Source organism: Pseudonaja textilis, chromosome 1 (genome assembly GCF_049901715.1).
Source record: "Pseudonaja textilis isolate UNSWEBS1 chromosome 1, rPseTex1.2, whole genome shotgun sequence".
NCBI lineage: Eukaryota > Metazoa > Chordata > Lepidosauria > Squamata > Elapidae > Pseudonaja > Pseudonaja textilis.
In genome coordinates this window covers 268,190,194-268,214,077 of record NC_141990.1, presented here as the reverse complement: position 1 = coordinate 268,214,077, position 23,884 = coordinate 268,190,194, and the positions used below count along the sequence as shown (strand labels likewise).

Sequence of the window (23,884 nt, the reverse complement as noted above, 5' to 3'; positions counted from 1 at the left end):
TACATTCTAGATATGATAAAGATCTCAAAACAGAAGGTTTTTATGATAAATTGACACTTCCCTCTGAGCAGTACACTTCCTGCATCTTTTCCTTTTAGTGGGTTGAAGGGCCTGTTCCACTGGGGGGGGAAAGCTCTGCATGAGCACTGTCCTGATCCATTTTAAAATAAGCAAGGCTCAAGCATTGAGAGAAAGGCTCTCAAAAGTGCTTAAGGATGGCAGAGGGTGGAATTGGGTCTTTGGAGCCCTGAAAATGGCCACCAGGCCATTTAAAATGGCCGCTCACCTTGTGTCTGAAGAGACTGCACTCAAAGATGGCCACTGCTCGTTGATGGCTCCAAGAAGTGAATTTCGTTCCTTAGGCTACTGCAAGCCCTGAGCGATCAGTTCAGCCAGAGAAGGAAGAGGTGCCTCCCACGCGATCAGCTGGCTGGCTCTGTTATCAGGTTGCCGATCAGTTTTATGATCGGACAAACTGCAGCTATGGGGAAGGTCTCAGATGCTTCCCTGCTTGCCTAGCAGTGCTTGGGAAAATGTTTATCCCAACGTTGCAGGAGAACGAAGCCCTGCTCTCCTAAAGTTGCAGCTGCTCAGATCCCAGGGAGCCGATTGAAGCAAGGGTAGCTTCTGTAGAAAATCGCTGAATAAAACACTAACGCTTTCAGAGACACAGTTTGTGACTTAAAGAAGCCGAGTCAAAGCTGGGGATTCTCCTGGGGGCTGGCTTTTTAAATACAAGTACAGACTCAGCTTAATGACATCATAAGAAGGAGTCTACCCATCCTGGGCTCTCGTTGCAGCATGGAGGAGAACCCAATGAAATTCTGAACAATCTATATATAATTAATGCACACATAAACATAATACATATTTGAGATATGTATGAGATATGCAAAACTCTTTCAAAAGTATGTAAGAAGCCAAGAATGAATTCAATTTCAGCACAAAAAAGCATAAAAAAGACAATGTAACTGGGTTGTTCTGCCAGTGACGCACTAAAAAAGTCTTTAAAATTAGTATAGGTCACCCAAGTTCTTTAATCAAACTCAATTACTAGTTTTTTACTTAATTATTTAGCTTAAACAAGGAGTCTGAAATAGAATCAAGACAGCATTTTGGGTAGCATTTGAAGAAACAGAAAGTTTTAAGATCAGGAGGTAAAAAGAGAAACTACAAAATGACAACAACAAAAAATAAGGGAGGAGGAAGAGAACATAGGAAACACATTTCCTAAGTGTAACTTTATTCTGCTTTTTTTCACAATGAAAAACTTGCACTCATTGGTAAAAACTGAAGGAGATTCCACCCAACACCTGCTATGGCAGTTGGCTTAATAGCAGTTCTTTGCTAGATTCGACAATTACACCCACGTTCTCCTGTGAGGGATTAATTGTTTGCTAAAAATAAATCAAGATTTGCATTTCAACTGAGCTGCCTAAGAATGTGGTGTTTGACAGAAGGTGAAATTAATCAACCTTCTGGTTGATGAACCTAGATTTTATTTCAGATGTCCCAATTTCAACTAAAATTCAAATGAATACATCAGCAGAGTAAAAGAGGAGTGCTATATTGCCTTGCAGGCTTCAACTGTAGAAATAATAATAGTTTATGAAGAAGAAACCTAAATTTTTTCTCATATATAATTATAAACTAACAAAACTTAAATGGTAAACGGTAGGGAGGTATTTATGATAGTTTTGTGGCCTCTCAGCAAATATAGCTTTAGCATTTAGAATAGCATGTATATGGGTCTTTAACTTATGACCGTAATTGAGTTTAGAATTACAGTCACAAGTCATTGCAGTCATAGTCAGACGTCATGTGGATGGATTTAAAGTTGGGACCCTTTTTAGCATGGTCATTAGGTGAACACCATGGTCATTAAGTGAATACATACATTTTTCTTAGTAGGTGCTTTTTGCCGAAAATTGGAAATAAACTCTAGAAACAGGCAAAAAAAGTCACGAATTATGGTCATGTGACTGTGGGATGCCACAAATATATGTAAATCTGAGCTAGTTATTAAGTGTCCAAAATGTAATCATGTGGTGTGTGTGGTCCTGTAACTTTGAAAAGAGGTCAGAAATAGCTCTGATTATGTCAAGCGACCAGTCGTAAGTCAAGGAATACCTGTAATCTATAGAAAGAATAACTTTCTCTTACAAAATGTTTAGGGCACATCAAAGGGAAATGTTTACGCCTCCTTAGGGAAGAGGAACTTAACCCAACTAATTTGGAAAGTTTTCCTCCAACCTTCCCTTTTCAGACAGGACTCGGGCTGGGCTATGGGACAGTGATCACATTGGTCATATTCTGTGATGACCTCTGGGTGGAAGAAGGATCCTATCCTTGGTCTGCTTGACCTCTCAGCAGTTGTCAATACCACCAACCACAGTATCATTCTGGACTATCTTTGAGAGTTGTGTGGCATTGTGATGTGGTCTCCTTCCTCTGTGGGCTGTTCTGGTCAGTATTAATAGGGGAGAAGTCAGGCCTGCAGCTCCTACTTTATGGAGTGCTACAGGGCTTTCTCTTTCTCTTTTTCTTCTTCAAATCTACATGAGACTGCTGGGAGAGGTGATCCAATGGTTTAGGTTGATGTCATGGATGACCTATCTCAGTGCCTAGAAACTGTAGGGGCCTGGATAGGGTACAGTGGGCTTTGGCTCAACCCAGGCAAGACTGAATGGCTGGGTGGGTACTTGGGCCTTTCAGGGTCAAGATTTTTCCACCTTTGCTCCTGGATGGGGTGGAATGGCCTCAGATGAACCTAATGTGCAATCTGGGGGTCCTCTTGGACTCACAGCTCTGCTGGAAGAGCAAGTGGCAGTCAAGGCCTTGTACACCTTTAGGTTGTGTGCTAATTGCACCCATTCCCAGACTGGGCAGTTCTTTTCACAGTCACTCATGCTCTTGTGACATCTCATATGGATTAGTGCAATGTGCAGTACATGGGACTTACCTTGAAGGGCATATGTAACGCCAGTTTTGTGGTTGCTAGTATATTTCTGGGTGCAATTCAATATGCTGATTATCACATTTAAAGCTTTCATGGCTTGGGGCTGGGTTACTTGAGAGACTTTAATCTCCCAGGACCTGTCCAATCCAGTCTGGCAGGATGGGCATGCTCTGAGTCCTGTCAGACAAGGAATGTCAACTAGCGGGGACTAGATAGTGTGCCTTTTCTGCCATAGCACTTGCCCTTTGGAACAGTCTCACTTCTGCAATTAGGATGACTCCAATTAGGCTACTGGCCTTTCACAAAGCCTTGAAGACCTGGATATGTGCCAGCCCCTGAGATCCTGAAAGAAAAATCCTATGAACAAGAAACTCATTTCCCACAAATCCAGGAAAATTATTCAAATTAAGATAAAGAAGTTATAAATATTTCAGTCTAAACAATTATGTCTTTTTGTGATAAGTTCCGGAGATTACCTACATCAAAAGGTTTCAGGCTGTCCCATAAGATCTTAAACACAATGGGAATTAGTATATTGCAATTGTTAATTGATAATATACTTGCAATCTGTCTCTCATGTAACCTCCAACAGCATAATCACCTGTCTTTCTTTCCTTCCCCAGTCACAATTTAAATCCTGCATCAGTTTTTTGGCTTGCTTGGGTTGCACTGAGTGAAGAGGGATTGTCTTAGTCCTCATATAAAATATATAATATAGTTAATGTATATAGCTAACAAACTTACTTTATTTTGTGGGATCTTGTGGGCTGCATTACTAGCTGTACAGGGCTGCATCCAGTCCACTGGATGCTGATTGGACATGCCTAGTTTAGACCTTCATGTGATGAAGTTAGCTTTAGCTCATGAAAACTTATGTTTTTAATAAAATGTGTTGACTTGAAAAAAAAATGCTACCAGACTCCTTCTGGCTATCACAGACTAGCACAGTTCTCTTCCTATAATGCCCTTCTGATTTATTACATCATTCCTGCAGATGAAGGACAGGCCTAGGTCAAATCCTGTAAGAATCCATATTCCAGGCGTATTTCCTTAGATTTTAAACTTAGGATAACAGGATCCATAGAAATTACCAGGAAGACACCTGATAAAGTAATTATAATTCTATTATTAATAGGAAGAAGGAAAAAAAGCTATTAAATATATGAAGTATATTAATTACATTAATTATATAGATGGTCCTTATAACTGACACTTAATTAATTCAGTTTAAATACAAAACATAATCAAATGCTATTCTGTCTTGTCTCACTTTCTAGAATGTATTCCCTGGGATACTACCTAAAGGACAAGTGTGGTCTTGGGCCAAAAAAAATTTGTACCCCAATTCAGGTAATTTATATGCCCTATTTGTGCTTCAAAGAAATATTGAGGGCAGCTTTAATACAGTAAATATATACAAACAGTGACACAATGAAGCAGCGTAGTCCCAAAGCTGAGGAATGCTGAAAACTCAATATTTAAAAGGCTATACACAGTTCCCCTGTCCACATTAAAACTTGAATTAATACATATTTATTCATTCATTCAATTTATATTGCTGCACATCTCAAATACATAGCTCTGGAATTATATATACAAACTATATACAAACAAGGAACAATATAAAATCATATAAATATTAAAAAATATAAAAAACATACAGCACAATCAGCAGCCAAAGTATAAAAAAATAACCAACAGCAATCAACAAAATTACATTACAGGCTCTACCAATATCTAGATCGCCAAGGCAAGTAGAAAAACCACAACTTTGTAAAAAACCATACAAAAAGCCAGTAGGAGAAACTGATTCAAGCAGTAAGAGTGCAATATTTTCACAAGTATTTACTGATGTAAGTCTAATTAATCACATTTTAACAATTTTCCAAGAGAGGAAAAGATGCTATTTAATTTCAGGAGAAGGGCATTCTTGTCTCCTCATTCATACCATAACCTCCAAAACAGGAAACTCTCAGCAAGTCTTCTCAAAAACAACTGGATTGGACAGGCTGCGATTATTTTGAAAAGAAGTACCTGACTTATCCACAAAGAGAGGCTGCACCGCAAGTAATCACAAGGAACCCAGAGCCGTAATCTCAAAATTATTTTACTCTGAAATAATGCCATACCTAGTTATCTGGAGAGTTTTAAAAAAATGAGGAGAGAAATGTTTTCAGACTTGCAAGATTCTATTATTGTTAACTCATAGTTTGAGAGGCTTCATACTTGTAATGTAGAGAACTCCCAGACCCTGTGGCATCCCTTGATTGCAGACTTGAATGTTTTTCTTATGATTATTTACTGCAACTATTTACTCAGATGAAATGGAATCATCATAAAAGAAGGCTATTGAAACCAGTTTTTAGCTTTCCGATGATCCTGGTGAGGAATGCATGTCTAGCCTAAACAATAGGCTGAGCTAAAACTAGGGACACTTGGGAGGAGCTCCAAGGAGGAGGAGGAGTGTCCTCAGAAATCAGCTCAGCCTATCGAATGACAGGCGGAGTACTTCATGTGCCTCGATGCTCGGAACAGCTCTCAGGAGAATCACCATAAGATGGAACTCCTACTCACAATGTTTACAAACAGTCTAGCAGGATACTATGGTTGATGGTTTCAAATGTCACTGAGGGATCTAAAGGATGAAAAAGGTGGGTCCCCTATTAATATCCTGTGAAGGCAATCAACCAATGCCATTTCTGTCTAATGATCAGATTTTTGGAATCCAGATGATCAGTTTCATCTAGGAACCTTTCTAATTGAATACATTTTTCTACAATTTTTTCTAAAGGCTGGAGATTGGATGAAAATTGTCTAAAATGGCTGGGTCCAGAGAAGGCATCTCCAAGATGAGATGCGCTACTGCTTCTTTAAGGCAGGAGGCACTGCCCGTCCCTCAAAACAATTAATTTCAATTAACATTTAAATAAATTTCAAATTTACTTTTTGTCCTGGCCAGCTTTATTTAGCCAAAATTAAGGATAACATTATCTCAGTCAGTATTCGTAATCAAAGATAATTTTCAGTCCTAATAAAACAACTGCATATTCTTAATTTTCAAATACAACAAAATAGATATTAAGGAAATATATATGTTTATACTCATATTTATAACAAGTCAATCTACAATTCATGTTAAGAAGAGCTAAATTGTGTGATTATGCATATGAAAAACATTTACTAATTTTGATACTATATATACTTTCTAATAGTTGTAGTGAAATTAGGGAAAATATAGCCCTGACCATGAGAAATTTCTTTGACTTCAGAGACGAGCAAATGGTAGCTACAGAATATTATGCCACTCCGTTTAGCTGTAAAAGGTAATGTATTTTGCATACCTACAGTATTCTCTTAATCACCATATACTTTGTTAATTGACCAATCATCAATGGTCAGCATATTGATATTCAAGTTCTTCATTAGAGAAACTTAAAACTTCTTTTCTTGAAGTATCACAATACTATTTCATTGATCAGAATTCTAACTTAAGATATACCATCTGTCAAAGTGTATTTTTCTTTACCAGAGAAACAACCGCAAAATTGATGCATTTAGGAAAAAATGTTGTTATGGTAACTAAATACCTATCTATAAAAATAAGGCATCCAAAATGAATGAAATAAATGTCAAGAGAATTTTCAAAGAAAAGCAACTGCTATATTTTTATGACAACACTGAGGAAACAGTCAATGGCTATACTCCCAAGAGAGCTATCATGAATGCTGGACAAATGTTACCCTGTCTGCTTTCCAGTACATCTCTTAGACCTTGTCCAAGAAATCATCATGTGTGTTGGCCACACAAAGCTCTATGGCACAAAGCATAGAGAAATAATGACCATTATCATTGCTGCTTGTGGGGGTGTCAATATAACGTCCTGGTCAACATGAAGAGAAACATCACACAATCGCTCAATGGAACATGGTTAGTAAACCCTCCCACTCCCCAAGGGACTACCTGTCTCAACGGGGTCTCTAACATTATCAAAATTAACTGGTCAGCTACAGATGAATGAAGGGGAGAAAGAAGTGGTTCGCTGCCTTAACCATGATTTGTTGAATATGTGGATTTAAATACTAGTTCTCGGGATTTCTTGTTAAGTCACTTTTTTGTCCTTATATCTTTACTATTGCCAAACTGAGCAGCCACCTCGGGGAACACATACATTTATACCAACGAAGCAGAAACAACGGCATTGCACACTACTGGATGAATAGAGAGTTTAGCAGAGAAAGCTGGCTTACAGAGTCAGCATATTACCCACAACAGTCTGGCTCCTCATTTTACCAACCTCAGAAGGATGGAAGAGTGAGTCAATCCTGAGCCTAGTCTGCAGAATTAGCCTGCAGTGCTACATTCTAACCACTATGCCACCAAGGTACCAATACTCCATCAGCCTTCCTCTTTTCTGGCGATACAGGGTTAGCCACTATTAGTCTCTCATTTGTCCTCCAAGCTATAAAGCACTGAATTTGGAGAAATAAACAACACAGAGAAGTTACTGATTCAGATAGAATATTGCAGTTACCAGTTACAGAAACTAGACTTCAGGATTCAGGGCTGTTCTGGATAAATTTGATCTTGTAATTAAGAAATAGCTTTGCACCGGTCTTCCCAGATCTTGTACTAATGCTGACACGCTCTAAAACATTGGCAACAAAGAATTGTTATCAGTGGCTGGTAAAGCAAGTACATTTCTATCTAAGGGAGACAATTGTGATCAAGGCTGAATTATTGCAATATATTCTTTGGAGGGGTACTAGAACACTGATTTTGTAAAGTTAAGAGGCTGGACTTAAAAGAATATTTTCTGTGGGTTGTTTTAAAATTTTGTAAAGAAAATATGAAGACTTTGAAATAAATTGTAAGAAATCCTCCCATGAAATCATTCTCCCATGATTGGAAAATAAACAGATGACAAGAAAAGATTTTGAAGGTTGGCTAACAGAATAAGAGAGAGCTAAGAATTACAATTAAAGGCAAAGAGACCCATTACTACAACAGAACAATTCTAGTTGACTACAGAAGAAATTGCGGCAGACAGAAAGACTATAGGTTTTATTGACCAAAACAGAGCCTGATTTGAATGTGGATTTGGGTTTTTAAAAAATACCAAATTGTAAAAGTGATACAGAAAAATGTCCTGTGGATCTGCAAATACATTTTAAAATGCTAGAATGTAAGAGTGACATGGAAAGAGATTTATAAATGAAACCGATGTCTTAATAATTAAAGGAGCTATAATAAATCAAGAGTGCACTGGAAAATCTTATTTTGGATCTGCAAAGGTAATATGTTATACTAATGAAACTGTTCTAGGAGAGACAAAAAGAAAATAAGAAAGCAACTTGTGGGATATTACTTGACAAGATTAATGATCAAGAACAGCAAACAGAAGGAATTTAAAGTGGACTCAGTATTTATTGTAGTTTCTGATAGCTATTAAGACATTTTCTTTGGAGCAAGATTCAATGATGAGGCTTTAAAGATCTGTTTATAAGTGGGGAAGAGATTACTTTTGCTTTATTTCTTAGAGAAAATAATAAATTGGGATTACAAATTAAGTTTATTTAAGGTTAAAATATATACATTACTCTTTTTGGTAGCTCTTAATAGACTTTTGCTGATAATGGCTGAATGAGTTTTTTATAATTTGATTATTCATAAGGGATGAGATATGGGGGAAAAACTTACTGAAATACTATAGAGAAGATATTAAGTTACTGAAATTGTTTTTACAAGAAGGAGATGTAATCTTTTATATATCTTTTTTTATTTTCTTATTTACTTCTACCTCTTTACACTTTTTTATTTTCTCTTTTTATATTTTCCTTTACTTTATACATGTGTATACTCTAATACAACTGTTATAAAAACACCAGCAGTCAATGGGGTTTCTTTTGTGTCTTGCATTACTGTTGTATTAAAATACCTTTCTTTCTGGTTGCCTTCTGATTACATTTCAACAGTTTGTCCCACACTTTATCAGCAACACTTGTTGGAATCTTTGTTCCAACAAAGATGCATTTGATATTAAGAACTATTCAGCTTTCTCCAAAATGAGATGAATATTTTTTAATTCTTAAATGAATCTTTGAGAATTACACAAGTTTAAGCAAGCTCTCTCTCCTTCCCACAACTTAGAAGGGAACTTAAAATGCTTTTTGCCAGGCCTTTTAATGCCACTTTTTTGTCTGCAATGAAGAATATAATTAGTGGTGTTCCCCAGTTTCTATCCTGGAACTGGTGCTTTTTAACATATTTGAATATGATCTGGAATTGTGGATGACTCGCAAAATAGCTAAATTTGCTGATCACTCTACAAATCACCCTACATTTTTCACAGTTGTAAAAATAATAAAGGACTGCAATGAGTTCCAAAAAGGTTCCTGTATTAAGGGAATGGGCAACAAAATGGAATGTGTCATTCAATGTGAGTAAATTAAAGTGATGCAAACTGGCAAAAATATTCCTAAGTACTGATACAAAACTGTTATGTCCCACCTTCCAAAATAAACAGATAAGGCTGAAAGCAGCAGCCCTCGCAAATAAAGGCAGCAAACAGGAATCTTCACTGATAACAGCTGTAGATAGCCTCCACAAGATAGTCCAAGTTAATAGTTCCAACGAAATAAATCCAAGTCCCAACAAGATATTTCAGGTTTAAATCCTCAAAGCCAAAATCTTCGGTTCTCCTTGCAAACAAACACTTTGTTCCGGACAAAGTGCAAAGTCATCTCTCTCCCTTTATAGAGCAGCAGCTAATTAGTCTAATTACTGATCTGCCCTCCTCCTGTGCTCCCGTTGGTTTCTTCTCATAAGGAGACGCCTGCTTCTGACATCCACCCAGCAATCATCTAAATTATTATCTTCACCTGAAGTCTCCATAAGTTCTCATTGTCAGCCGCCCGGCTGATAACCTGATTGAGAAGCAGAGGAGGTTGAAGGTTCAGGCCGTCCTGCAAATCAAATGTGTCCTCATTCAAAATATTTATTATCACTGCTGACAGGAACTGTTAGGACTCCTCTTCAAATTCAAACAGACAGAGCTCTTTGCAGTAACGTCCTCATTCAAAACTGCAGGCAAAACTGTTAGGACTCCCTTTGAAATTCAAACAGACAGAGCTCTTTGCAGTAACGTCCTCATTCAAAACTGCAAGCAAAACTGTTAGGACTCCCCTTTGAAATTCAAATAGACAGAGCTCTTTGCAGTAACGTGCTAATTAACTGGCTTGCCCATCAGATTAACGCTTCCTGGTTCTGACGTCAATCCACGATCTAACAGTCATCAGATTCAAAGTTCCTAACAGGATTGGTCCTTCCAATCACAACACAAAACAATGGGGTCAGAACTAGCTGTGTGTAATGAGGAAAAATAGTAATGATGAACAATTCAATTAAGGTGCCAAAACAGGGTGTATTTACTGCACAAAATGAGTGCTTTGGGGATAATATGAAACAATACTGAAAACAGATATATCAATATAATAATGCAGGCATTGCAGGGATGAAGTGGACAAAATGAAGCCATTTTTCCCTTCCCAAAGTACCACCCAATGAAACTGGATTTTAAAAGAATGAGGCCTGATAAAAGGACTTTTTTTACACAATGAATTATTCAACGTTGGCATTTGCTACTACAAGATGCAGTACTGGTTATCTGGTGATTAAATTGTTTTTTATTCCATATTACTGTTATAGCAATAAAATGTCAACAATCCTGTTGCAATTTTAGTATGTTTAAAACTTATTGTAACCAATAAATATAGCAACTGATTCCATACAAATAGAAAAGATGAGGTTTTCATTTCTATCTTGGTGGGATGCAAACTTATTGATAGAGTAAGTGATTAGAACCTAAGAAACAAAACATTGATATATTCTAGGTGGCCAGAATATTAATTCTGGTTTAGAATTATGACCAAATGTGGCAGATCAGAGAACAAACTACATAAATTGCACAAATCTTAGTGGAATATCCTGAACCTGAAAGTGTGAAACTGTGATCTAATGAATTAGCAGCGTAGATCAGAAGAAAGGGGAGGATATTTTGAATTATTTAATGATTGAACAAGATATACAAATATACCCAGGGATCCAAAATAATGCAAAAGGAAGTGTAAATAGAACAAACTGAATTAAAACAGACAAACTGCAACACATCTATTGTGTTGCTAAAACAGTTAATGGTATGCTATTCATTCTAGGGAAGAGAATAAAAACTCTTACAAGGCACCATACTGGAGCCAAACAATGACTAAAGAACAGCATTTAAAAGTAAGCCTATCTAACAGGTAGATCAATAATGTAATACTTAATTAACTGTACATATCTATAGACAACCACTTGGCAGTTTTACAAGTCTTTGCCTAATGAAGATTTTTAACAAAGAAGGTTGCCTAACTCAAATGTTTGCAGTGTTCTTGAGTAATCATATGTATCTGCAATAGAAAATCAAGAAAAACTGAAAACCAAGTTTTGTTTTCATTGAATACATTAATACAATTCAGGTAAAATCCAATATACTGTTACACAGTATTCTACATTTCCATTAGAAGGTCTTCCAATCCTCTAGAACAGATTCTGAAGGAACATGGGGACAGAGGGCAGTAAGGGAAAACAAATTGTTCTTCCTTGTTCTATTGAAGCTAATGTATTGCATACTATATTTAGTGCAATGTTAGTACAATATATAGTGTCTTCATAAGCATGAAGTAACTTGAAGGTCACAAGAATAAAAGAACTTTAAGAGAAAACAGTCTGCATTAATATTAAACTGATTTGTAAATGATACTGAGACTCGCTGAGAATAGAGACAACCTGTTCACAACAAGATTGGAGCGAATTTAAAATTTAACATACATACATACATACAATTATTTTGTTTATTTGTAAGATCTATATCCAGATTTCAAAAGCCGCATGAAGTTTATAATGTTTCAATTTTAATTAACTATGCTAAAATTTAAAATCCTGTAAGGTAGCGTGGAGTTACACTACACTACTCCCTGCTTCTAGTTCAAAATCCTAACCACTATACCACACTTTATGGGTTTATACTTTTTATCACATGGCAGATACAATTACTTCAATAAAGAAGACGCTTGCTCATACCTGATGGGGCAGATGATCTGAACTTCAATACTTGCATGTGGCTATCTGATATCACCTAAACTCTATTAGTAATCATTGGAAGCCCTGAAAGACCAGGTTAGGGACATTAACGAAAGTATCTATGTGGTTGCTAAGAATTGATAAGACTTGATGGAATATAATCAATCAATTATACCCGAAAACAATGGTTGATTTCAGACGACTGGATTTTCCTTCTAGCTCTTCCTCCTTCAAAGTGCTTTATCACAGAATAGCCATGTAAGGTTTAAGCTTACAATATATGTAGAACATTCCAATACAATTTGCTACAGGATGTTCTGATAAATAAAACCTTGCAGAAACCATGAAGTTATGACTGACCATTACCTCTTAGAGCAACAATCTATATGCATATGATGATAGTATTGACTTTATAGGTTAAGGATTACCATGATAACTATATATGAATCACACTAAATATTTGGAATGAGGTACATGTTTATTTATATTTAAGCATTCCTTTTATATAAAATGCATTTATAAAATTATATGCAACAGTATAAAACACTGTACAAAAATAAACTTGAGTTGACTCTGAAGCAATGTGAAAAGTCTCTATGACAAAGAGAAAAATACAGCTATGTCAGCATAGCAAAATTAGATATTAGAGATCCCTCAGTCATATTGCTATTACAATATCCTCTGTGTTAATAAGTCAGTATTTTCATTTGGTGTAGCATCTCAGTTACCCAGCTGAGGAAATTCAATTAAATCTCAAAAAAAAAAATAGTTAATAGCTCTGGAACAAACAATGATTTTTAATCACAGCATGGAAACAGATCTTGCCTTGTGATTATATATGCTTCAGTCTAATTAAATTTGTCAAACTACAATTTAGTAGAGACTGGAAAATTTCAGATTGATCTGATATACATTGAGAAAAAATAATTTTAAGACATAGTATGAAGTTTGTTATGCTATGATGCAAATGTTAAAATGAACCACTGTTTTCAATAGATTTTTTGACCTTTCTCAAAATATGTATGATAAAATTATGTACAGTCTTAAAACAGAATTATGGCATTGTTTTACAATAAATGATACAGATCAAAATTAAAAGAATCAACAAAACTTTACACATGATTTAAGCCTGCAGCTTTCCCAATCTTGTTGTCTGGAATAAACAAGTAGTATTATTTATCTCTCCTGCAATCATTTAATGGAAAAGCAACAAAGGAGAAGCTCGTAAGCTGAACCCTGTCATTATTATTTTATTTATTTTAAACTAGTGGGGTTTGTGCGTTGTTTCAGGCACCTTTATAATATTAAAAGAAGTGCTCTTGCATTTGTACAGCTGAGATTATAATGAAATATACATTTGGCTTTCTAAATCATTCTGATATGAAACTATATCCCATTAAATACTTAAAGAGATGTTGGTTTTATATGTGACATGGATTTTAAAAAGCTGTCATTTTTATTTTACTTTTCTTGTTTTAAGGGCTCATGACTTAGGGATCATACATCAATTGAATGAAAGATGTGTCATATGTACATCTATCAGATATCATTAATCTGGATATATTCTTAATAATGGCCTTCAATATATGTTAAAAATGCAATACGAAACTACAGAATTACATCATTACTTCAGCCAGTTATTTTAACCCAAGATATGGTAAAGATTTTATTTTGATTGGTTTAGAAAGCATTTCTTCTTTTCCTATTGGCTCTTGGGTCAAATATTTGTCCTACAATTACATTTCAAAATACAGCAAGCTTACATGCAGCAATTTCACATAACCCATTAAGTATCTGTACAGTAAATAATAAAATAAATATTTATGTGCAGCTGTTTTGTTTTGTTCTTTTCTAATAGCTGACAATAATGCTACAGTTTTCTAAAAGTATTAATTTTTTGATACACAAGGATAGGTTGCTACAGAATTTATTACTAAATGTACCACCTCACTATCACTCATGGGGTGGAGGTGGGGGAGAGAGCAGATTCCCAACCCTCTTCTTAACAATGTTTGCTCTACCGGGTCCCTAGGAGCAGGATTCAAAGTCCAACAGAGATGAAAGGGACCAGAAATTTGAATTAAGGCTTGGATTTGTAGTTATGCTCTGCGAGAGCTCAGACACATCCAGCTCCGACAAGGGACTGAGTCGAAAGCTGGATAACCATGGCAACAGAGGCGGGTCTAAACAGCTTGGCAGACTCAGTCCCAAGATGAAGGAGGTGGAGTTTTCCCTGTCCTGGACTTTCGCAGCAGAATAATGGAGACTATGTTATTGTTCTAGCAACTTTTATTACTTTTATAAAATTCAAACTTTTAAAAAACATAAAATGACATCTATACATTTTAAAAGGGATACATAAGAAAGAAATCCACTCAAATACAGGTAGTTCTTGATTTATGACCACAATTGAGCCCAAAATTTCTGTTGTTAAGTGAATTTTGTGCCATTTTACAACCTTTCATATGTTAGTTGTTAAGTGAATCACTGCCGTTGATAAGTCAGTAACATGGCTGTTAAGTGAATCTAGCTTCCACTTCGACTTTGCTTTTCAGAAAGTCGCAAAAGGGGATGATCACATGACCCCAGGACACTGTGACTGTCATAAATACGAGCTAGTTGCTAAACATCTGAGTTTAGATCATATGATCATAGGGATTCTGCAAAGGTCGTAACTGTGAAAAATGGTCATAAAATCACTTTTTTCAGTGCCCTTATAAATCTGAATGATCATTAAATGAACTGTTGTAAATCGAGGATTATCTGTAGATACATAATTTACTAACTTATAGTTCAAAATATTTCTTGGCTCAATCATTTTCTTTAAAAAATTGCGTACAAAAGTCTCGTTTCAGAGAAAATTTATTAGAAGAGGTATACAGAATGCATAAATTCAATGTGAAAAGAAATGCAGATTTCTTTGGCACAGACCATGCAGATGCAGAACTTATTTAGTAAATGTGACACCAGTTAGAATATCCTATCAATCTTCTGTTCCCCCAGGAAAAATAATAAACTGCTCATTAGAAATGGGCAGAGAATGTTCTTCCTCATCCTGGAAGGAAAAAAAAAGGGTTTTCATTTTACAGAAATTTGCCCTTAATGTATTTGTTAAATTTGCTGTTAATGTTAGTTGTTTCTCATTAATATAGTTTCAAAGGCATCATCTTTGAGTCAGCGTTTTATGCCTGTAGATAGAAAAATCTGTATGAAATATCTCTCTTAGGACTTATGAATGCCGCACAATTAAAAGTATATTATTGGGTTTTTTGCCCAGAAGATTTCAATGTAGGTTTGGAGAGGCAATTATGAAAATGTTCTTGTTCACATTTAAAACATGGTCGTGTGAATAGATATTGGACTTTTATGCATTATTAAGCTTTTTGTGAGCCTTTAATTTGGTACTTACCACAAAAATGGAAATAGAAATAGAAACAGTGCTATAGTTAAAACATATACTCTTGATCAAATACAAGACTTCCTTCCAAATGGAAGTACTCAGCACTATAACCTAAAACATTTAATTTTCTGTTTTGTTCAAAGGCCCAGAAGTGAACAACAAAATAGCAGATGGGATAAGTACTAACAGGCTCATGTAAATGATATTTTGCAGATTAATGAATCAATTGGAATGTACTAAAAACCCAGATGGCTTTTAATCTACTAGAAATATCCATTAGTCAACTTAGTGCTATTTTAAAAAGTAGAAGAGAAAATAAAAATGTCACAAGCCTCAAATCTAGGAGCAACTGAGAACCCTAAATTGACAAATATATTTTAAATATGATGGGCTGCATTCCTCTGGTTTCCTTTTAATTTAATGCTCACTTCCATTTGTAATACAGATGACATTTGTCTCAAAAACTAAATAAATTAATATTGCTCTAATCTAAGGGATACAAATGAATTGTTTTGATTACAGGAAATGGTACACACTATACACAAAAATAATTTCAGAAATATATCTTTCAAAATGACAAGCATATTAGACTGGCTTTGGGTTTCTTCTAACCACACAATAAGAAGTTTCCCTATAAACCATTTCATGGCATAGATAGAGTCTGGCTACCTGAGGGGCTATCTGTCTTTTGTAGTTTCTGCCATTCAGTAACAATTAGCTAGAGTTGACATGCTTGAGTTCCATTAATTAAACAGTGTCATCTAAATAGGCCCAGGAAAGAAGTCTTCTTTGTTGCAGTGCTGTCTCTCTGGAATAAGCATCCCAACTATTAATGACATAGTGATCTGATTTAAACAAGTCCTAAAAACTGCCAGGCTTTGGGCCAGGGTCTGTGAAGTCTCCTTTGGTAATATTTTTTTTCAGGTTATGTGTTTGTTTAAATGCTCTTTCCTTTTTTTAAAACTACAATTTTATTGATTTTTTTAAAAAAGAAGAGTAAAATGTAATGCAAATTAAAATATAGCAAGAAGAAATAAGAACAAGGAAGAAATAAAAGAGAAATATAGAGAAATATAGAGAAATATAGGTCTAGACATCTCTGAGCAATACTATATGAAAATTCCTAAGAACTGGTGTGTGCAATTTATAGGAATACAAATACAAATGGGTATATATTAGGAAAACCTGACATGCAACAGGAATGCAATCATTTGCACAAGGAAAAACTTCACTGTGTATGAAAAGAATGCAAGCTTTTTAATCATTTCATTGTACTGCTTCCAAGAATTCAAAGGGGAGTGGAGGGGAGAGTCAAATAATTTTTTCAGACAATTCAAATGAATGCATAAACCATGTTGAAGCTTTAAAACTATGTAGGCTTTGGGTATATAGCATCTGTTTTTCTTATTTGTTAAAAAGAATACAGGACTGATGTTTAGCATATATACAGAAAGTGATGTACACACATGTATTCCCCAACTGACAACTCCCAAGCCAGTTAACTGGCAGCCAAGTAACGGAGAATGTTGCTTCCATTCCTACCAACGGTAGTTGGAGCTTTTTATCCAGAACTGGTTTAAATCAATTCCTCACTTCCTAGCAGTTTGTAGACTGTTTCCTAGAGTCAAATTATTCTTTTGATTTGGAATAATGTACATGTGCGCTGGACCATGTTATATTTCATGTGAACTGATGCAAGTATAACTAAGGGCACATTTCTTTGGAGAAATCCAGAAATCTTGGGAAAAAAACAACAATATTAGGTTGCCACATCCATATGAAGGGTAAAATGCAGTTAAATTTTGTAGAGTATGTTTTACAGCATTTTTGGAAAATGTTTTTCCTATATCTTAATTTATAAGGTGCAGACCTATAAAATAACTATTAGAGCCAGGAAGTTAACATTAAAACAAGCAGTACTTTGAACAAAGTAGGCCACATCTGTAAGCAAGCCATTCAATTTCTGTAGGTAGAAATTTAATTTTTCCAAATATTTTCTTTTCGCCTCAGTTTCCTGACACACAACCTAACATTCTTTAACAACCTCTTAGCAGAAAACATTTTGAAGAGCTATAACTCTCTCAGAAGAGGAAGTAAAGAAAATATCTACATAATCATCTGGATCATATAAATTGTACAGTACCAGGAAGTAGTTATATTGATACCTCACAGAAAAGTTCTTTGGCACCATTTTTCACTTTCATCAACATCTATTCCTTCAACTCCAAGCTTGCATGAGTCATTAACTAGATGTTTATCAAAATACAATTTTTGCGAAACCATTATGAAAGATAAAATGCATTTATGTTTTTTATAAATAACATCTCATACACATTCTTTGAAGCAACATGTTAGATGAAAACTAAAGCGTTACTAGTATCCAATAACACGTAATCTGCCCAGAACAATTCTTTCCAGATGATAAATCTTCCTATACTCATGGGAAAGTTATTTTGACTTTTGTTTTAAACTTTTGAGTCATTCTTAGTTTTTATTAACAATAATTAAACTACACAAGGTAATATACTTTCACATCTAAACTTTTTTCCAATATTTCTCCATTTATAAATATCTGAATTTCTCTTATCAGTATGATAAACTGATACTTTTCCAGACAGATTTTTCCCTCATATATATTGAATTTTGTTGTAGTTTTATAGTGTCCTAACAGATTACATAATTTTTGCAATTATGAGTCTAAAGCACTGGGAGAAATGATATTTTCAGAAGGCATAACAGGTCTTCATTCTTCTCAGGGACAGTGAAACTACATTTTGAGATATCTAAATTTGAATTTCATCTAAACTTTATACTGCAAAACAAAACTCTGAAAACAATTCCAGAATGTTTAATTTTATTTCCCAATTTCCCAATCTCAGTCATATTAAGCAGATACTGATATCTATTTGAAACTAAATGACACGTTACCTCATTTCTTATTTAAACTATATCTTTGGGGGGGTGGACAAACTCATCAATTATTTATTACATTCTGGTTTCACTTCTGTAATCAGTACTGACATTAAAAGTTTTAGGCATTTCATTAATTCAAACTAAGATGGCTAACTTATCAAGGACAATTCCAACCTAGAACTAAGGAGAAATTTTTTGACAAGAACTACTGATCCGTGGAATGGCTTACCCTCCAGAAGCTGTGGGTGCTACATCAGTGGAAGTTTTTAAGAGCAGATTGGATAGCCATTTTTCTGGAATAGCATAGGGTCTCCTGCTTGAGCAGAAGATTGGACTAGGGGACCCCCAAGGTCTCTTCCAACTTTGTTATTCTGTTATGTGTCTTTAAAAAGCTTTGGAATTTTTAAGAGTACAGTTTTTAAAACGCTGCTGATTTTCATCTGAAATTTAGCCACAGTAATTTTCTATCATATTTTTCATGTTTTGAAAAATGAAAAAAAAAAAAGATATATTCTACTTGCAATGGCATTCCCTAAACAGAATTAATATAAACTTTAATGTTCAGCCATTTCTCTTTTGCGCCTTTTTTTCCAATCCCATCTCCCCTATTTAAATGGGTATTAAATTTATATTTCCCCTTTCATTCAGGAGCTCAAGCTGACAAAAATAGCCCACAAATTATTTTCCCTACGCTAACAGCCCTGTGGGATAGGTGCGATTGAGAGCGGCATGTACAAAGTTATCCGGTGGGCATCCAGCTATGGCTAAGGATCTCCCCGGTCTTAGTCCAATGTCTTAACTACTAACCATTCTATGTGCAATTTGTTCAGGAAGCTGCACAGGGAGGAAAGAATCAATAAAAAAAGATGTTTTCTGCCACTACAATTCCTCTCTTGGATGAACAGCTTTCCACAAATGGAAGGAACTTCTATTGAAGTTAAAGCCTGCATCCAAGCTATTTTTTAACAAAAGTTTACCGTTTAAAAATTGGCAAATTTTGTAGCTATTCTAAGCATAATTTAATTTCTTAATTTTTTGCATTTTAAGTTGCATTGTACTGTAGATGTTTGCTGTAAGAGTAAATATTATTATAATATACGTAAATAAATAACATGTTTACACAATATAAATGTATCTTGCTCTATAGATAGGTCTTTCAAATATGGTATGGAGTCTCCAGAACAAATTGCAAGGTGTACAGGAGGGATAACTAAATCTGCAGTTGTTTTATACAATCAATATTACAATCTATGACTAGTTCTATTAAAAAGCAATATAAAATTTAAATAAACATACTAAATGAATCCCTTCTACGTTGAGATGGATAGCATGCAAATTAAATAGTTAAATATTATAAATATATACTCCAATGTTAACATTTCCCTTACCTTTTTAACCTTCTTTTCTAGTTACTCAAACTCTGCTTATTTTGTATATTTAAACATTTTACACATTTATGAACCCTTTTTATGTTTCAAGTCACTGAACAAACTTAGCAATGCTATCTGAGATAATTAGGCATTGATATGAAAGCAACAGAAAAATATAAAACTGCCTTAATAAAATAAAATCCAACTTCTGACAAATTTCATTAGCAAGAAGACAGGACATAGTAATAGTAACATTCTAATAAAGATGAGTAGGGAATATTGTTAATGAACCTTGTACACTGTTTTGCTGTCATTACGTTAACTGAGTTATTAACTGAATTAGTTGCAATCCAATCCACTGTACTGCCTAGGCTAACAACCTGTGGTCCATGCACCACTGGGGGGCCGTGTTGCCACCACAGGGGATCCACAAAGGCTTGAAGAAATGTTATGATAAATCTTAATTTAAATCTTGGTGGGCTGCCACAAAAGGTTTTTAAAGGGGGGGGGGTCTATGGTAAAGAAAAGATTGGGAACCACTGGACCACAGGATTAAGTGACCTCTCTTCCTGGCAGCAATTCTAGAAGATTCCCAAATATGCTCTAGGATCCTGGGAGACATAGGAACGGAAGCTTAATAAACTGTGATTGCTTAATATTCAATTGACTTTATTTCATTTTCTATATTTTGCCTTGTTCTATGAATCATTTATTATACAAGGTAAACATTCTTATCTTTCAAATTAAGAGCTATCTTGTTTTCCTTTATAATGATTTTAAAAAGAAACTTGTCTATGAAACAGTATTCTAAATTCTTCACTAATCTTTTCCAGTATTCCTCACCTCTTTCCTCATATTTTTGATGGTTTTTAATTCTCTTTTCTTGAGTACTTCATGATCTATTACTTTACTGTAAAACTTGAAAATGCGATCCTTCTATAGATTTGTTCTACAAGCTTCTGTCTTAATATAGGATTACTTTGTATTTTGAATACAAAATAATGAAATTATTTTTAAATAATGAAACTATTTCTGAAATACCTCTTTGAATCTTTTTAAAAATATATTACTTGTCTTCCATATTACCATATTATCAGTTTCAGTTATTCTAGTGCTTTGTTCCAGTTTAGTATTTAATCATTATAACTATTTAATCTAGGTGAGAATGATGAATATGGAAGACCCCACAGGCCTTTAGAAAGGCAATCAAGACCTGGCTTTTTCCCTAGAAATTGTGTTATCATGAGTAGAGCCTCACGCACATATGTTATAATGTATTTCAGTACTCGCCAATTTATTATATTAGTTTGGCTTTAATATTATCCATTGTTTTCCTATATGTTTTCTGTTTATTGTTCATTTTTGTATGCAACTTAGAGTTATACGGTTTCAGTATGGCAGCCATAAATAAAGAACTAACCAGTGGGTGCCAAATTCTGAACAACCACTATCAATATATCCAGGAATGAGAAACAATGGTAATTCTAATCTGATATTTAATGGGTTTCAATTTTAAATCTATATCTCTGACAAAAATTATGCTCAGAACAATTTAATTATGTTTTTAAAATATTTAATTTTGCCTAGTTTGCCTAGTTTCTTTTATCCTTTGAGTTAGAGTCTAGACTCAAACTTTATGGATTGAGACTAAAAATTAAAAGAAAAATGTTACTACTTTACACAGACATTAGTTTAATAAAGATGTAGGATATTCCTACTTTATCTTAGAATTCTTTTTTACTTTTTCTATAAAAAAATGATATTTCAATTCATTTCCCTTTTTTAAAAAAATCAAAAGTTTTTATATTTTATTTCCAATACAAATACCCAAGGATTAATGTCTCTACTCCTGAACTACTAATATTCATCTACTCATTACACAATATCCTAAATAGTTACTCTCTTATCCAGAAGCAAAAACTATTTACAAATAAACTAAGCCTTTTCTAGATTTCAACTAGCCCCGATATAATATTCAGTCATTATACATTTCAGGCTATGTGCACATAAAACATTTGACATTGCCAATGCTATCCACTTTTTCCCATATTAGCTGGATTATATCAGAAGACTAACAACATTTTCATTGTGTATTTTAAAATGTATATGCTTTTTTCCTGTCATTCTCTTTTTTGTTGTCATTTGGAAAGTGCCAGGAAAGGAAAAAAATGAAGGGACTAAGTTAAATACACATATAATTTGTAATTAATATCTCTATCTCATTTTAATGCACTGGTTGAAGCAAATCTCCATTTTAATACCTTAGCTGAAATGAAATGAAAGCATAATGTATTTAATACAGATACTGCATCTAGTAAAATATTTAAACGCACCATAGGAATTGGTCTGTATTGGACAATGAAAATTATGTAGAGTACTGAAAGAAGGATGGCATTTGTATAGAGGAAATGAAACAACTGAGCCCCAAATTTCTCTCTAACAGTGTCAATAATAATGCACAATTTGGATATCTTAAGCTGTAAATCTAGATGTGTGTGTGTGTGTGTGTATATATATACACACACATACATACATACACACACATACACACACACACACACACACCTAGAACAACTACTCCCTTAATTGCTAGGCAAATTTATACTTCAACTTAAACAGGAAGACATATTTTCTAGGCAAACAAAAGAACAAAAGGAGACAGAGAAACATGAAAACTTAGTGAACAGGAAGCAAGACAGGAAGCAAATAACCTATCAGAAATGCACGGGATGTGTTACAAGCTTGGATACCAGATACAAGCAGAAAGGAAGTTCTTTCTGTACGGGCTTTCATGGTCTGAAGAATGACTTAGAACAAACTATCACAAAAAAGGGGGGAGAATTAACCATTAAATCTATATGGCTAAGGATGACTGACAATGTTGCTCAACACACCTTACAGAGAGATGAGGCTAGAGGAGGATGAAGTGGTGACGAATGTAGGAAGTCACTTCCTCACCAACCCCTGACAAAAAGACTTTATTTTCTTGTCTCTTCACACCATTCATAACTGCTATTTGAAATATATTTGAGTGCCAGTGGAAAAAAGAATTTATTAGTATAGATTTAGAAAGACCTAATTAAAATATATGCTCATACATATTGTTACACACACTAAAGTGGGCTTCTATATAAATGAGAGGCACATTAACAATATTTTTCACTAAACCCGTGGATATACTCAGGATAAGAACGTATTTCCCTTGCAGTGAGATCTTACACTGATAACAGAAATACAAACTGAATGAAAGCATGACAAAAGGAAACAAAACCTGTACAGGTGGTTCTTGAGTTACAACAGCAGAAAGGAAGAGGATTGCTATTGCTAAGTGATGACATCAAAAAGTACAAAGTCCTGTGATCGCATCGCTTAGCATTGGCAATCCAAGGAGTCCTGGCTGATGTTATCATCCCAAGACACATGAGTTGTTAAATCCCAAGTGAAGACTGTGGAATTACTGTTGGGGGTTGGGGAGGCCCTGGGAGGGCTGACACAGGCTGTATATAAGTTGGGGAGTAAGATGCTGTAGGCATGGGTATATGCAAGTACAGGGAGGTCTAAGGAAGGAGGGCAGAGGGTGCATGCATACAAGACCAGGGAAGACCAGAGAAGGAGGACACAGTGTAGTAAACAGGGGAGGGACTTTTCAGGCCACAAATTTCAAAATTGTCATTGGGGTAGGAAGTTGAATCTAAAACTTTCTTTTGGAGAATAAGTGGGGCTTAATATATCACAGAAGGGGTTCCTTTGAAGCTGCCTTTGTTAAAGAATCAGAAGATTTTCAATTTGTTCCTTATTTGCTGGGTATTTAAAAAAGTAATCTGACATTTGAGTAAATAATTAAATTAACCATTATTTGTTTGTTTTTGTCACTCTTTTATACTATGACCTACTATGTCAGGTGCAAACAATACATTAAAGATTTACAAAATATAAAGATTACTTAATTTACAAAATACTAAAAGAAAAAAAAGAACATTCCACTATTGCTCATACAAGTCACATTAGATTGGAACAATCAAATGACAGATTAGTTCTTTATGAATATATAGTCACCCTGGACAAGGAGAACAATCAAAATAACAAGAATTAAAAGCTAAAATAACATGACTTAATAATTTTTAA

General features: G+C 34.7%; 1 protein-coding gene across 3 annotated transcripts in view; it reads right to left on the bottom strand.

Moving 5' to 3' along the window:
- SIPA1L1 (signal induced proliferation associated 1 like 1) overlaps nucleotides 1–23,884 on the bottom strand; it is a 165,900-nt gene that overhangs the window by 72,519 nt on the left and 69,497 nt on the right. The window lies entirely within an intron of this gene.